General features: G+C 45.0%; 1 long non-coding RNA gene across 1 annotated transcript; it reads right to left on the bottom strand.

Annotated features, from left to right (window-relative positions):
- Window positions 1-10,287: 10,287 nt before the first annotated feature.
- LOC112903348 lies at window positions 10,288-11,169 on the bottom strand. The gene is made up of 4 exons (XR_003230788.1): window positions 11,141-11,169; window positions 10,954-11,037; window positions 10,432-10,503; window positions 10,288-10,350 (listed from the first exon to the last, which is right to left on the bottom strand). It is a non-coding gene; the product is annotated as an uncharacterized LOC112903348 (long non-coding RNA).
- Window positions 11,170-16,467: the final 5,298 nt, after the last annotated feature.

Raw genomic sequence — 16,467 nt, forward strand, 5'->3', positions numbered from 1 at the left:
CCCACTCCACGGACCAACCATCAGGCAAGGGGTAGGGCCATGGGGTAATGAAAGCTGGCTCATCAGGGAGATTACCTGAAGGAGATAGTTATAAAGCAAGATTGAGTATACTAATACTCAGCAAGACTTACCCGCTCAAGGTATACTTAGCCATGTACCTAGACTTATGTAGGCTTTTCAGATTTTGGTTAGAGTTTTCAGCTGAAAAGCAACAAAGAGTAGATCCTTAATTTCAATTTTTAGCTTTCAGATTCTAGTTAATTAACCATTCTAGGTAAGCACCTAAAACTACTCAAACATGGTAGTATCTTTAATCAAACATCATCCTTGATAATCATAAAGTTGCTCTTGTTACTCTATGTGGCAAAGGGATTAAGCAGTCTCAATCTCCGCGAGAAACGGACGATTCCTGAATCGAATTTCAAAACCTTGCAAGGGTAAACCTAACACACACGCTTGGAACACCAAAGGGTCGTTCCGAAGCAACCGTTTGCCTTTCATTCCGACTCGTGGATCAGGGCCACCACAAGCGACTGCAGGATCATACGCACTTCCAAAGTGCAGGACGTACGTCTGTAGCGCGACTACAAAACCCGTACTCCTGGTTGCCCAGCAACACGTATTCCTACACGTCGAACAAAGTAACCAAAAGAACCAAATACATGTGGTGGGGGGTATGTCCACTCCTCGGGCCGATTGGTTACTAGGCTTACCGCTTACCATATTTCATGGCATGTGGCTAGTACTTTCAAACGCTTAACCACCGCTACCACACACTGCGACCTTATCAAGTTCCACAACACAGACAGGGTATCATCTCAACCATGATACCTCCAAAACTCCCGTCCGTCATCCTTATAGTGATAACAGGAATGTAAACATCACAATTCCTATATCGCGCGAGTGATTGGGAATCACCCGACTTCTACCGGTCCTATAAGCAGAGCAGCTATTCGAACTCAAGTTCTAGTGTTCAATACATCGGTTACTGGAATATGCAACTAAGGTTTCCAAACAACTCCTAAGAAATTAATGCATAAAGATATAGATAGATAGTATAGTTTGCAGTTTAAATAAAGTAGGGGTTATGTCCGGGGCTTGCCTTCTTGCGTAGGATTGGGAGTGGTAGGGTCAAAGTTATCCGAACTTTGGTTCGGAGCTTCAGTTAAACCTTCGACGACGTTCCCGGAATTTTCAGCGGATTCCACTCCTTGTTCTAGAACCAGCTCGTAGTCACCGTCGGCGAGAGCGGTCGAGTCTACATGAGATGCATAGTTATAAGTTATGGAATGCACATTCTTTTATGTCATTTCACAATAAAGTTGCAATCCAAACAAAAGAACACTATATTTCAACAAACAACCTAACTACCCTGTACTGGGCAGTCATTTATTGAGTATTACTTGTTTTATCTAAACCCATTAAACAACAAGGTTGATTACACTAATTATCTAACTAGTGGCATAGGGTAACAGGTTGGGGTGTGTTTCTAATAATTATATTAAATAACTTTAGTTATTCATTATATTAACTATTTATACGAAACTTATGTTACTATTACATTATGGACTAATTATACTATGTCCAATTTGTTTGACACCAAATCCTTGGTTGGAAATCTAATAACAGGTTATACTATTAAAGAACAGTACCCTAAAATATTTTCATGATTTTTGAGCATTTAAATTTATAAATATTAATTATATAAGGTGAACCATACATTATTTCTAATTAAACTTGTACATTAAGAAAATAGTACTTAAGTACTGGGATTAATTATTTTTCTTAAATTCTACATGTTAAAAGAAAATTAACACAACTGGTTTCATAATTTTATCATTTTTCTATCAAATTAACACATTTTTCCTAAGCCTACAAGTAACTAAACTTAACATTTAAATTAGAGTATAAAACATTTAGAAACTGAAGTTTATCTCTTAAGTAAAGTTGTAGATCTTTAACTAAGGATTCCAACAAATTTTAGTTTGCATTTTTATAATTTTTCCTCGAATTGATATAAAATTTCAAACTTGGCAGCATAAATTACATAAGGGGTCCTTCGGGTACTATTTGTCTGAGTCTAAGGGTGTGCAAATAGCCCCCTGGACTTTTAAGTCTTCTAACACGAGGTCCTTAAGCTGAAGGCAGACGCAGGGCAAGGGAAGGACGGCCGTGTTCCGGCGAGACAGGTCACCGGCGGCGACGTTCAAAGGAAGGAGAGGGCTCAGGGGCTTACGGCGGTTCTGTTGCACTACTTGTCGAGGGCTGGGGTGGTCTGCAAGATGGATCTCGACGAGGACCCGAGGTGGCGGCGGAGAGGTCACCGTCGGCGGCAAGGCTCCGGCGGTCAACGTTGGCAGGGGACCTGCGCACGAGAACCAGTAAGTCACGGGGAAGGTGTACATGCAACCAATTGGATGAAAACGTGCTGGATCAGAGGTGACCGACGGAGACAGAAGCGGCGGCGGCGAGGAGGAACGCCGGCGAGCTTCAGGAGGGCGATGTGCTGGACTATAGAGCCAACGGATGGGTCGTGGAGCTTCCCAAGGATGATGTGGTGCTGGCTAGGGGGTTGTGGAGGCGCGGGAATGCCCGGAGCGAGCTGCCCACGGTGGGGCCGAAGGCGGCGACGGCGGCGCTCGTCGGAGGCGAAGCTCCAGTTGAAATTGGGAGGCAACAGGGGGTTGTCGAGCACGAGCAAGCAATGGGGAAGCTTGCACGAGGATGGATTGGGGCGGAGGAGGTCTGGTGATGACTGCCCACGGGAATGCCGTGCGCGGCCGGAGCAAAAGGAGACGGCGGCGGTGGAATGTGGGTCAAGCGCTTGAAATTGGGTACTAGAATTGGAAGAATAGAGCGTAGGTGTTGAAGTGATGCTGTTGCGCGCGAGAGACAGGAAGTTAAGGCCCTGCGGTGAGCTCTCCACGGCGACGAGGAGGTGGCGGCCGGCGGAGGCTCGGGGTAGTCGTGGCGCGCGCGCAAGAGGGCAGCAGGGGAGAGGAAAGAGGTCGGGGCAGGGAGGGGACAATGCGTGGAAGGGATCCAGCAGGAGGTGGCGCTGCGGCGGCGGTAGAGCGGCGGCAGGGGCGAAGCACTACCGGCGGTAGGCGAGCAGAGCAGGGGTCCCACGTGCGCGAGGAGGAAGAGGAGGGGGAAGAGGTCCGGGGGACTTGCTTGTGATTTCCAAAAAGTTCAGGGACCTCTCGGTAAACTAAGATTTCTCACTGCTACAAAGGTCAAATGAGAAAGTGCTCAACATGAAAGTTGTAGAGTTTTTCAAACTCTACAACATTGCTTTAGGGCTTAGGTTCAGAAACTCAAATTTTACAGCTTTTTAGATTGTATTTTGAAACAAAGATGGAATTTAAGTTAACTTTGTTTTTGCCCACCTAAATTTGATCAAATTTTGGGCATGTTTACAATTTTTCTGGATTGTCATGATTACTTGTATTTTTACACATTAATCCTTAAGTAATTCTGAATTTTACTTTTATTTCACATGTAAACCCCTATATTTTTGTGTTAATCACACATTGGTCCTTAGTTTCATACAAAGTCCATTTTTCTTAGGTTTTAACTTAACTTTTGTACTTTTCTTCTCTATGGCCATTTAGACTTGACACTTAATAGTACTTTCTCCCAATTACACTCAAGTACTTATATAATTCATAAATTACAAATATACCCCTAGTTTTCTGTGCAACTCACCTATGGCATAACAAACATACTTATCTCTTACTAATTACCTGAATGTTACATGTTCTATCCACCTTTCTCCACTAGGATCCATCAGCGGGGTGTCTCAATATATTATCTTGCTTTCTCGTTTCTTTGTGCCCTCACATCAACTTTGCATTGGTTTTGTTCATGAACAGACTTTTCAAAAGTGGTATTATAGGAAAATACCACATCACCTTGGCAGGAACTTTCTTCTTGGTATGCACCCCCTCAAAATTGCCTGGATCTTCTCGAGGGATCTTATACCGACATGCTTTGCATATCGGACAGGCATCCAAATTTTTATACTCCTCACCATGATAGAGGATGCAGTCATTAGGACATGCATGTATCTTTTGTGCTTCCAATCCTAGAGGACAAACATCACGTATTGCCTCGTATATTGTTTCGGGCAATGTGTTACCCTTAGGGAGTAGGTTTTTTATAAGTTTCAGCAACTCCTTGAATCCCTTGTTAGACAAACCATTTGATGCCTTCAAATGCAACAATTTCATTGTGGTACCCAACTTTCTGTGCACTTGTTTGCAATCTGGATACAACAATATTCCATAGTCCTCCAACATATGCTTCAGATCCTTGGATTTCTTTACAGTTTCGCATACTTCCTCTACTTCGTGCAACATCTGACCAAAATCATCTTCTGCAACCTGTGCTTCAGCATCTTCTTCAGGCTCACCCATTGTAGTATCTTCAAAGAAGGCATCGTACAGTAATCATCCTCAAAGTGAGGAACAAAATCATCTTCTTCTTCATCATTCTCCAGCATAATCCCTCTTTCTCCATGCTTGGTCCAAACATTGTAGTTGGGCATGAAACTGTTTCGGAACAAGTGACTGTGAATGGTTCTTGTTGACAAGTAATCCTTCTCGTTCTTACAGATTCGGCATGGACAACTTAAGAAACCGTCATGCTTGTGTTTCTTGGCCGCATTGATGAATTCATGCATGCTATTAATAAACTCCATTGAACGCCGGTCGGCATTGTACATCCATTGCCGACTCATCTGGAAAATAAAGAGTAAATCTACAAATTATTTATGTTCAAATGTACGCCAGTTTAGTACAATGATCAAATAAATGAACAAAAATGAATAAATTCAAATAATTACAATAACATGAATAATTATAAGGTCCAAATATCCTTCACACACCATGATTAATTAAAAGGTCTAACCGATAATTACTCATTAATCGATAATTGAATACAAAAGTCAATAGAATTATTTTGACACTTTTCAGTTTTTTCTCAAACCGCATCTCAACGTGCTGACTGTTTGTTTCTGAAAAAAATTATGTATTTCTTCCAACATAGCCTAGAGAATAGGGACATTAAAATCTTTCAAGCTAATACTAAAATCCTGGAGAATTAAAGATTCCGTTAACACTCGGTGCAGCAGATCCAGAAATTGGAGAGCCTCTCCTGGACCCTTCTTAGACAGAACAAAGGACACCAAATCAATGAAGGAGTCATGAACAAAATCTTTATAAAGATACAACTTTATAACATCATTTATAAAGTTGGATCTTAACAAAAATTGTGATCATGCTAGTTCACAGATTTGGTGTCCTCTCTTACTGAGAAGGGTCCAAGAGAGGTTCTCAAGTACGCTGCAACCATTGTTGATGAAATTTTTAGTTCTCAATTGGTTATAGTGTAAGCATGAAAGATTTTAATGTTCCTAAGGCTATGTTGGAAGAAGCACGGAATTTTTTTGAGAAACATACCATATATACATCATTAGAGTGTCAAAGTAATTCATTTCTAAAAATATAATTACAACCTAAAATTAAATACACTAAAACAACCTCATTAGAGTGTCTAAATAAATTAATTATAATATGTATAATAATTATTATAACAATAATAAACTAACCCAATTACTGACTATATCTAAATCACATGGTATCTACATCTAAAAAATAATATCACATGTCTAACAATTATTATATCAATAATAAACTAAATAGATAGCTAGCTACGTCTAAATCATTTGCAAATTAAAACTACAAAAATTAATTAGCAAGTGTATAACAATTATAAACTAAATCAAAGGCTAATTGCACCGAAGAAAATTAATTGCTAGCTTAAGGAAAAAATTTCTATCCTTTCTAAAAAAAATTACAAAAATTTCCCTCCCCTCCCCTCACCCGGCTGCCGTGAACATTGCTGAGTTCATGGCAGCTCGGGGAGGGGAGGGGGTCTGGTATTTATAGGCGGAGGCATTAGTACGGGTCGTGGCATGACCCAGTGCTTTTGGTCAATCATTAGCGTCGGGTCGTGCCACAACCCGGCACTAATGCTGCTAGGGTTATTAAGCACCAGGTCGTGGCACGAACCGATGCTCATATCCGCTGCATAGGCACCGGGTCATGCCATGACCCGGTGCTTGAGGCCCCACGAAGCCTTTGGTACCGGGTCGTGGCATGACCCGGTGCCTAAGGCTCTCTCTAGGACAGCAGCCGTTGCAGCCGGTATTGATGCCTCGCATCAGTATCGGCTGCAAAAGCAGTGGGTGCTTTAGGTCTGGATCTTTAACGCGTTTTCTAGTAGTGCATTTAGACCAAAATCTCGATAAAATCTTGAAAACGATCACAAAAAATTGGAAAATTTCGCTTTTGTTTTCATCCCTACATGCAAATGCACCATGTTATATGCTTGCTGTTTTGAAAACTTAGAGAAAATGTCTCCTTGATAGTACTATTCCATTTGGACAAAGTGATAGGGTGTCTGGGATGTACTTTTATGTAGTAGCGTTTCCTCAATACATGTTATGTGTTCTTTTGTTGCCTCATCGCCTGCATAGGTATGCCTGGGCTTTGTGTATGTATTGGATGCACATGGATGCCACAAGCTAGCGACACTACAAATTAACAATATGGCTGCGAATATGATCTAGCACATAATTTAAGTCAGCACCTATCATAATAATATGTGACCTCCCCACCCCATGGTACTCGAGGTCAGTCAAATGTCGTTGTGGTTATTTATTAAATGAAATGAAGTGGTACACCATTTCAGAAGTGCCACGCTATAAATAGAAAGCAAGAATTTATTACGGTTGGTCATGCTTAACATTCGATAAAAATCTAGGATGTTACATATATATATAGTACGAGTCATCCAGCTAGCATCTGGGTATCTCTAATAATGAGTTTCTTCCTCTTCTCGGAGTTCCACGTGTGCCTTCTTTTCATCACCTTAGATATCTAGATGTAATCAAATACATTTCCATTTTGTGTGTAATGGAAATGGGAGTCACTGTTTCAAAAAAATTGAAATGGAAGTCACCATTTTAAAAAGAAAGAGGAAGTCGAATTTGCAATCGTTCTTATGCACGGTAACATACTAGATCGAAAGTGACATGCATATCATAATATAGTCCAACCAAGTAACTCTTGGAGAAAGAAAACAGATCATTAATATATTGGCTTAGATCATCTTCCCACAAGATCAGGTTAATCCTTTCTGAAGATCAGTTTACTAATCCTTTCTGAAGATCAGGTTTATCCACTTTACCCAACATCATATATTTGTTACTATGCCCTTGGATGAAATCGATGTGGCTAATGAATAGATGACTGAGTAGTGTTTTTTTGACCTTGCTCTTTTATATGTGATTATGTTCATACAGTTATGGAACTGACTTGTATAATTAACCAAACAAGAGAGTCTATGTGACGTCACTTTGAACTATCACATTTTTTACCCATGCCATCTATCTTCAGCTCATCCAGCATAAATTAACATACAATCTGAAATCATTGGGGACTACAACCGAGGTTTTGCTTTGTTCTTTCAGTAAGTAGTCCAGCGTGCCTGTGTAGTTTAAGCTGGATGACATAAACTTGTACCTTACCCAACGGTTGCAATCAATTGCATGACATAAACTTGTGCAGCTTAATATAAGTCCAGCGTGCCTGTGTAGTTCAAATGTGGTCAAATCATTGCTTATATAATAGCTTGACTACAAACCAGATGTATGCATACGATCACAAGGCTGTATCCGAAGATTTAGTGGTACGCAACAAAATAGCGAAATCAGCGTGGTAATTTTTTTTCTGGAACAAAGATCAGCGTGGTAATTACAAAGATCGCCAACATTATTTATTTATAATTAAATTAATTACTGAGTCTGTTATGAAGATGGAGTCTCAAACTACAGGGAAATGAAATATAATTCTATATATCACCATGTTGGGGCAGACATGGATCTTTCATGCCGGCAAATACATTGTTGATAGTGTAGTTAATTGCAGAGTGCAGTATATGCCATATATATGTTACTGCATATATATGCTCCTATGAAGGTCTGAGCGCACAACTAGGCATAACATAATGGAATTGGAAGGGAACCATCAAACTCATAGGTTTTATTTTATGAAGTAAGGCATAGTTTGTGTAACCATGCATATAGTTCTCATCGCAGGAACAACGCGCGTACCAGATCATAACGATGATAACAAGTCAGATTCACACCATCTCACAGTTTAATATGGCCACTAGGCACTAACTTAATCATTATTTTTTTTGTTTCCAGTTGAAGCTTGTGTTACCATCAACATCTATAAGTATGGCCATATACGACTCATGCATGCCCACATCTACTGAGAAAATTAATATACCCTAGAGTCCAGTAAAAAGAGAACAATGGAGATCTCGAAGGTATCACTCCTCATCCTCATGGTGTTGGTCATGTTCTTGGCTGCCAATCATGGGGCGAAAGCACAGGAGTTACATGGTGTCTTGGCGACGTACAACATGTTACAACCCGGAGCACATAAACTGGAACATGCGGACCGCGAGCACATTCTGTGCCACGTGGGATGCTGACATGCCATTCGCGTGGCGACGGCGTTGTGGCTGGACAGCGTTCTGTGGCCCTGCCGGTGCACATGGACAACCCTCCTGTGGCCGCTGCCTCCGGGTATATGCATGAATGCATGCTCTCTCTCTCTCTCTCTCTCAACACACAAAGCATAACATGGGTTTCGTCAAGCAGGTGACCAACAGGGCGACAGGGGCCAAAACAGTGGCTAGAGTCACTACCGGATTCAGGATCTTTGCCGAGTGTCTGGGACACTCGGCAAAGCCCCGAATACACTCGGCAAAGGCTTTGCCGAGTGTAACACTCGGCAAAGGGCACTCGGTAGAGAATATTCCGGCAAAGACGTCTTTGCCGAGTGCCTTTTGTCGGGCACTCGGCAAAGGATTTGCCGAGTGTCAGGGCAGGCACTCGGTAAAGACCGGCTCTTTGCCGAGTGCCAACCAGAGGGCGCTCGGCAAAGAGCGTGGTCTTTGCCGAGTGCCTATGATGTGGCACTCGGCAAAGTTTAGGTCACTTTGCCGAGTGTTTTTTTTATACACTCGGCAAAGAGTTTTTTTAAAAAAATTTATTTTGTTTTTTCCCACCTTTTACATAGGCACATATTCATATAAGCATATTATATATTCACACAGGTATATTATTTGAAATTTTGCATACACAACCAAATTCACACAAATCTTATCGTCGCAACCAAATTTAACAAAGTCTCGTCATCACACAAGTAAAATCACATACACAAGTTCACGATATAAGTGTTAATAACGATAAAGGTTCATTTGAAATTCACCACACAAGTTCAAGTTCACCACACAAGCTCCAATATCACATATAGTCTCCAGGGGCAAGACCGTTGAAGTTGTAGCTGAAGCTGCCATAGCGTGCTGAGTGGTAAACAGAGGGACAATCACCACCTTCAGTTATGCTTTCATTCGTTTCTATCACATCCCCTCCTTCAAAGAATGAATCACCAGTAACCTTTACGTTGGAATCACAGCCTTCAATTGCACCGCCACCAGCATTAATGAAGAGAACAGAGTCGTCTGCATCATGACAGGCAACAGAGGAGGTAAGAGCATTGCAACAGCATTGCATCATTTTTTTTTGCTGGCAAAGAGAGTGCATCAATTTTAACAATATACTCACCGATTCACCACGATGTCTTGGGAATATATAACCTTGGTAGTCCACATTTCCCTTGGCTTCTTCTAGGTAAAACTGCAAATTAGTCATGGAATACCCGTTACAAGTACGTTCGAATAAGAAAACAAGGGCTTATGATACATTACAAGAACTGCATTATGCAATGATGGGAATTCAGAGTTCAGATAGAACAAGGAAGATAGAACATGCTATTATCACCATCAGATGTTTCTAATGCAACTAGAATTTCAATTGTTTATGTGGGCATAAAAATGACAGTCTTACAAGAATTAAATGGGGCGTAGCTGTGTAACAACACCATGGTTTGCTCAGATCTTTCACCAACAAGAAAGCTCAAAATGGTGTGCTACAGGTTGAGGCATTTCACAGTAATGATCCACTTACAGAAAATTTTAGCAATTATCTATGCTCAGTTCATATTCTAATTACAATCACGTTATAAAACTAATCAATAACTGACGACCAAAGAGGGAACAGTTGGCAAGTAGCATTTTTAACAGGTCACATTCTGCAACACTCAACTGACTTTTTTTATTCAGTGGCTCAGTGCATCAATAACTAGACAAAGGACCATATCTGTAAATGTCGGTTCTTGGTTGTCAGTCGGTATATAGAGACACAAGGACCTAAAAAAACAAAAGCAATAGCTTCAACATATTCACAGCTATTTATGATGAAGAAGCAAAATAAAGAAATAGAAATCAGACCTGCTGTGGTCTTCCATGGTTCTTTTTCTCACCGACGGTCTGCCAACCTCCATCATTTATCCTCTCTCCTTCCTAAAATATTCCAAATCGTAAGCTCAACAAAACACTCTAAGAAGCAACCATCGTTTGGGATTCTAATTCTTATGAATTGCTAGTTCTGATGGTATCTTTAACCAAAACGGGTAGAACAAGCTATGCATGGGCAAAGCTCTAAAAGATAACCAAGAGAGCTGTTGTGCTATTGCAATTTTGTTCTATGGAAGATTTCCAAAAGCAAATAAAAACCTTGCATCTTAAGTTAGTGCATTCTCCACCCTATCAGCTCAATAGTGCATCGGAGAACCATTCATTCAACAGAACATAAACATACCACACTGTTCCTGTGACTAAAACACAAACCCAAAATTTACAATATGTGGACATCGGTTGTAAGTACGATTAACAAGTTATAATGAAAGACGAGCAGGTGAATTGCCCAATCCTTGTTACGAAAGTAAAATGAGGCAAAAAGAAAAATCAAACCTGCTGCTGCCTCCCGTATCCTTGTGACTGCTGCTGTTGCTGCGGCCGCCAGCTGCTGCCATCCCTCCTGTCGTCTCCATCGTACTGCAGAAATTGTCAAATAGAACCCAGAGCAGCTCTATCAGCACGCTGCAATCCAACGAAGAAACCAAAAACACAAACTCAAGTTGGAGATTCAGGATTTGACCTGCGGTGGCAGGGGCGCGGCGGGGGCGCAACCGGGGGAGCGGCGGGGCCGCGGGCGGGGGCGGGGGCGCGGGCGCGGGCGGGGCCGCAGAGCCGGCGGGGTCGGGGGTGGGGCGGCGTGAGAGCTAATGAAAGTGTGTGGATAAGGTGGAGGGAGCCGGCGGTATATTCAAAAGCTTTGCCGAGTGCCAGATCTGGGGCACTCGGCAAAGATCCCTCTTTGCCGAGTGCCATATTATAGGCACTCGGCAAAGGCCCCTCTTTGCCGAGTGCCGGGCACTCGGCAAAGAAAAAATTGTTGTATTTATTAAAATTTGAACTACAAGTTATGAAATTTAAACTACAAGTCACACGGATAATGGAAAATAATGAATGAAAAAATAATATTCACGTTATTGAAGGATGCGTTGAGACCTTATCGAGAAAAAAATTATAAATTTCAAACTTGTTGTCCACCAAACATGACGACCAACTTCTTGTCTAGTTGTTTTTAAAATGTATAAAAAGAAAATATGGACCGAAAATTATGAAACTTGTCGAGATGTAATGATATCACATGGGGAGGCTATGATAAAAATCTGACGAGGTTTCGTGAAAGTTACAACATACGATGCTTATAAATTGAAAGTTCTATAAAGAGATGTAAAATTTTATATGAAACCCGATGAAGTGTTAAGCATCGTAGATGTCAAACTTTCACGAAATCTTATACAAATTTTATCACAGTGTCCTCACATGATAACATGACATCTCGATAAGTTTCATATTTTTTCGACCAAATTTGCCTTTTCTACAATTTAAACACGACTTGAACACAATTTAATCGCCATGTTTCGTGAATAGTAAGTTTAAAATTTCTGGTTCTTTCTTTGATAAGGCCTCAAAGCATGCTCATTAACATGAATAATAATTTTTCATTCATTTTTTCCACTATTCGAATGACCACGCAGTTCAAATTTGAATTATTCAAGAAATTCAATACAATGAAATAAATTATCGAAATATAGCAAACACTTCGATAAAAGAACCTAAATTACATATCTTGTTGAGGAGAATGTAGGATGGCAATAGAAAAAATTTTAGAGAAATTAAAGAAAAAAATTTGTATATTTTGCCGAGTGTCTCGGACCAGGCACTCGGCAAAGAGTCATGCCATGAATATTCGTGCGCTCGTTTGCCGAGTGTCACCCTTTGCCAAGTGCTCGACACTCGGCAAAACATTCTTTGCCGAGTGTTTTTCTTTGCCGAGTGCCAGACACTCGGCAAAGCATGAGTTCACCGTGTGTTTCTCTTTGCCGAGTGTTGCACTCGGCAAAGAGGCTCTTTGCCGAGTGCCCGATATTTTGCACTCGGCAAAGCAGTTGGCACTCGGCAAAGTGCTCGTTTCCGGTAGTGAGTGGTGGACCGGTGCGATGGACTCGATCTGGACATCTCCGTGTTCCGGCAACTTGACACCGATGGAGGTGGTATGTCCAAATGGCCACCTTTCGGTCGACTATGAATTCGTGGGTTGCCAAGACTAGAAAACCGCGCATTCTAAGTTGGCACTCCAGATCGCTTAATATATATGTATGACGCGCATGTTATCGACCTTTTGAATAAATATAGAGAAAAAACAATTGTAACTATAAACGTTATTGAATGCAAGAGAATTTCATATTATGATGATGTGTCGTAATGGAAGTTAGTGCACCATTATATGCATGTTGTTTCAAACAGCAGTGTTTTGCTACACTATAATGATGTATGTGGAAGAGGTGTATTCTGTCCTCTGACGTACAATAATGGAATGAGAGGGAGAGGGAAGGAGAGATATTATTAGCAGTGGGTTGGAAGCTACATCCGGTCCATTAATATTGTGCTACTCTACTTGCTCAGCCTATTAAGGGGTGTTTGGTTACTTGAGGCTTAAGCCCTACCCAATAAGCCCCAAATAAGTCCCATTCCATCCAAACATCTAGGCTTAAAGGTGAGTGTCGGTGGGTGAGTACCGCAAGTAGGGATTCGTGGGAACCCTCGTTTAGAGATTCGGCTAGGGGTGTAACACGCAGTAGGATTCTGACCGTATGACGATCAGGAAACAAAAGGGGTTTAGACAGGTTCGGGCCGCTGTGAGCGTAATACCCTACGTCCTATGTGGAGTTGGTGGTAATATTCAGCTGAGTCTGAGTTCGGGTTCTTTTGGATCGGATCCCTTTACACATTGCCTGTCTATTCTATCTATAGCCTTCCCCCTAGGCTCCGGGAAAAGGCTTAACGCCTTAAGTATGAATGTGGCACCTGATGAGGGGCGCCGGCCTGCAAGTGGCGCCTGCCCGCTAGGCAGGGTCCTGCGTCGTGGGCCAGGACTGTCGTCACCCGGGGTCCTCCTTGAGGGACTCCGGGATGCCCCGGGGTCTCTCTCGGGCTTTGAGCATCGCCTGGGGTCTTTCCTATGCGTTGCCCGGGATCGCAGGCACTCCTCCCCATGTCTATCCGACTTGATGGGACATGCGAGTGGCGGGGGCCACCCCACCACCTATCGCCAGACGACGCGACGTGACCCGAGCAGGGAGGCTCCATCTGTCCCGGTCGCCGTGTCGTCTGAGAGTAGCCTCCCCCGTAATCATGTGGTTTTACGGGGAAGGCGTGCCGCCCATAGGCCTCGCTCGGCTGCAGTAGGGCGGGCGCATTAAATGCGCCATCAGGCGATCCCTTCCTCATGAAGGAACCACCCCCTCCTCGGGAGGTGCTTGGCCTCCCGCAGTCTTGGGTCCTCTATAAGGCGCCTCAGTTTGTCGCATTACCGCTAATGGGCCAAGAGGGCCTTTTAGCCCACCTATCCTTGATTTGTATAGGGCTGGGGGACCCCCGTTCCCGTGGCGCTGACAGTAGCCCCCGAGCCCATTCCTGAATCCAAGGCAGTGAGTCAGGTGTGGGGCCAAGAGTTACTATGTGCTCCAAACGCCCGCGCCGCATGGTGGCTCCTGCCGTTCCTTCCACTTCGGGGATCGTGCCGGTCCTTTCGAGGGGGCCGGTGTTTGTGGTCCGCGGAATTCTTGCGGAGTTGGAGCGTCACGTGCCTTCCCCTTCCATTAGGTATATATTGTCAGAGGGGAGGGCACCGTTGGCCACCTTGTCCACTTGTCTTCTCGCCAACAAATTTTTCCACCTTCCTCTCGCCGCCGTCACCCAAGCTTTCACCATGGTGCACTGCGGCGGGCAAGATGGTGGCCACCGCGTCCTCGACTTCGGGCACTCATCAGTCACCGCAGCCGCGATGGACCGAGCTAAAGGGCTCGTGTCCCCAAGCACTCCCCTCCGCACTGGGACGGCCTATCCCAGCCCATGGTGCTTCGAGGAGGTTGTCATCTTCCTCCCGTTCCTAATGGCGGGGCTGGTGCTACCATTCTCGCCCTTCTTCGTGGAGGTGCTAGATGCGTACACCATCCACATGGTGCACCTTGTCCCCAACGCTGTCGTCACCCTAGCGCTCTTCACACACGCATGCGAGATGTTCATCAGTGTGCAGTCGTCGGTGGAGCTCTTCCGCCACTTCTCCACTTCTTCAGCCTCTGCCAGTCGCCCTCAGCGTCGCCAGGCCCGGGTGCTGCCCCCCAAGCCCGCATGGTGGGCGGGTGCTACTTCGAGATCCGTCAAAGGCGGTGCCAGGAGTTCATCATGCTTTCAGTGCGGAACAAGTGGGAGAACTGGGAGCAGCAGTGGCTATATGTGGAGGTTGCCAACGATTCGCCCCACCTCCGCCTCCGCCTCCCCACCAGCCCGCCATCGAACACCCCCGCCTGTACGGATACGCCGATTCTGGGGGCTAGATGGGACCCGGTCCTAGCCCAATTCGCCCAGCTGCGCTGGAGTGGGTTGACAGCGGTGATGGTGGGGATTGATTTCTTCCGTCACCGTCTTGCTCCACTCCAGGCTCGCCTCCACCTAGCGTGGTTCTACACCGACGACAACGACGAGTGCCGCCTCGCGCATGTCATCGAGTTCAACCACTCCGAGGAAGTCGTGGCATCCTGGATGGATCAAGCCATGGAGGTGAAGGATGTGGCGGCGGCCTTGCTCCCTGAGGAGATCCAAGCCTTGTGCAAGGACCTGGAGCACCACGCCATCCTAGACGGCCTGCCGGTGATCTACGCGTGGAGGTTGGTCCCCGCCCGTGCGCTGTAAGGTGGCGGGAGGTTCTCCGGCCATGGCGGAGGGACGCAGGCGGCAACGTTGGGTGGTGTTGTCATCCACGAGAGTGGCTTCTATCCCACCACTTGTGCCATGTTCCCTGCCACCAGTGAGGGCCGGACTCCCGGTGGCCCGGAGGGTGTGTCGGACCCGCTGGGGAAGTCAAAGTGCAAGCGCTTGGCCTCCTCGGTGCAGGTAGACTCCTCATCTTCTTCGCCCCCGTCATCTCCGCCATCGCACCCAAGGGACACTGGCCAGGGAGATTCAGCCGCATCAGAGACCGAGGTGACCTCAGGGCATCCTTCTTCACCCTAAGCGGCCCCGGATCCAGCGTCCGGTGTGGCAGTTCGCTGGGCCAGGGTCCAGTTAGGGTTTGCAAACTGTGCTCCCTATCTCTGCTGCATGCTTGTCTTCCTTCTAGCTTTGACCTTTGGCCACTTTTGATTGACAGGAGCGCGTCGTGCCGCAGTACCTCTTCGGGGGGAAAGGCTTCTCCCGCGGTGAGGCCGGATTTGTTGCTTCCCCCGGTGGTCTAGGCACGCAATGTTGAGGGAGACATCGCAGGACCAGACGGCATCATCGTGATCACGGCGTTAGGAGCCACCCTAGACGCAGCCGCCATTCAGGACCTGCTACTAGGCCTGCCACCTACGCCTGAATCGGTTGGTTTAGTGGGGTCCGTGCAGGAGGGCGACGCTATTGTGGCCTCTCCCTGCGTGTGGCAGCCCCCCGCCCCGGAGGAGGCAAGGCCGACAGCCTCAGCGCTAGACGCTGATCTCAAGGTTGCAGAGTGATCTCACCTTCCCCTAGCTCGTGGCTTGCAAGCCATGGCGTGGAGCCCCCCCACAGGTGAGTGAAGGGGCACTCAATCCGGGCGTAGCTGCGGGCGCACGCGCACCGCCGCACACTCGTCGGAGCCGGCCCATCGTTGCTTCCTCTTCTATCACATTGGGGGATTCCTTATAGCAGCTTCATGCCTTCCATGGCTATTCATCGCACATGTACAGGGTGGCTTCCCTGTGATCTGTATATCTTTGCAAGGAAATATGTAAAATTTCCCTTTCTCTGACTAGCCTTTGTGTAAGTATAAGCCTTTGTGTAAGTATAAGTTGTTTCTTAAGTGAGCTCAAGTCGTTTTCCTAGGGTGGCCTGTTG

This window comes from Panicum hallii, chromosome 8 (assembly GCF_002211085.1).
Source record: "Panicum hallii strain FIL2 chromosome 8, PHallii_v3.1, whole genome shotgun sequence".
In the NCBI taxonomy this organism is placed as follows: Eukaryota; Viridiplantae; Streptophyta; class Magnoliopsida; order Poales; family Poaceae; genus Panicum; species Panicum hallii.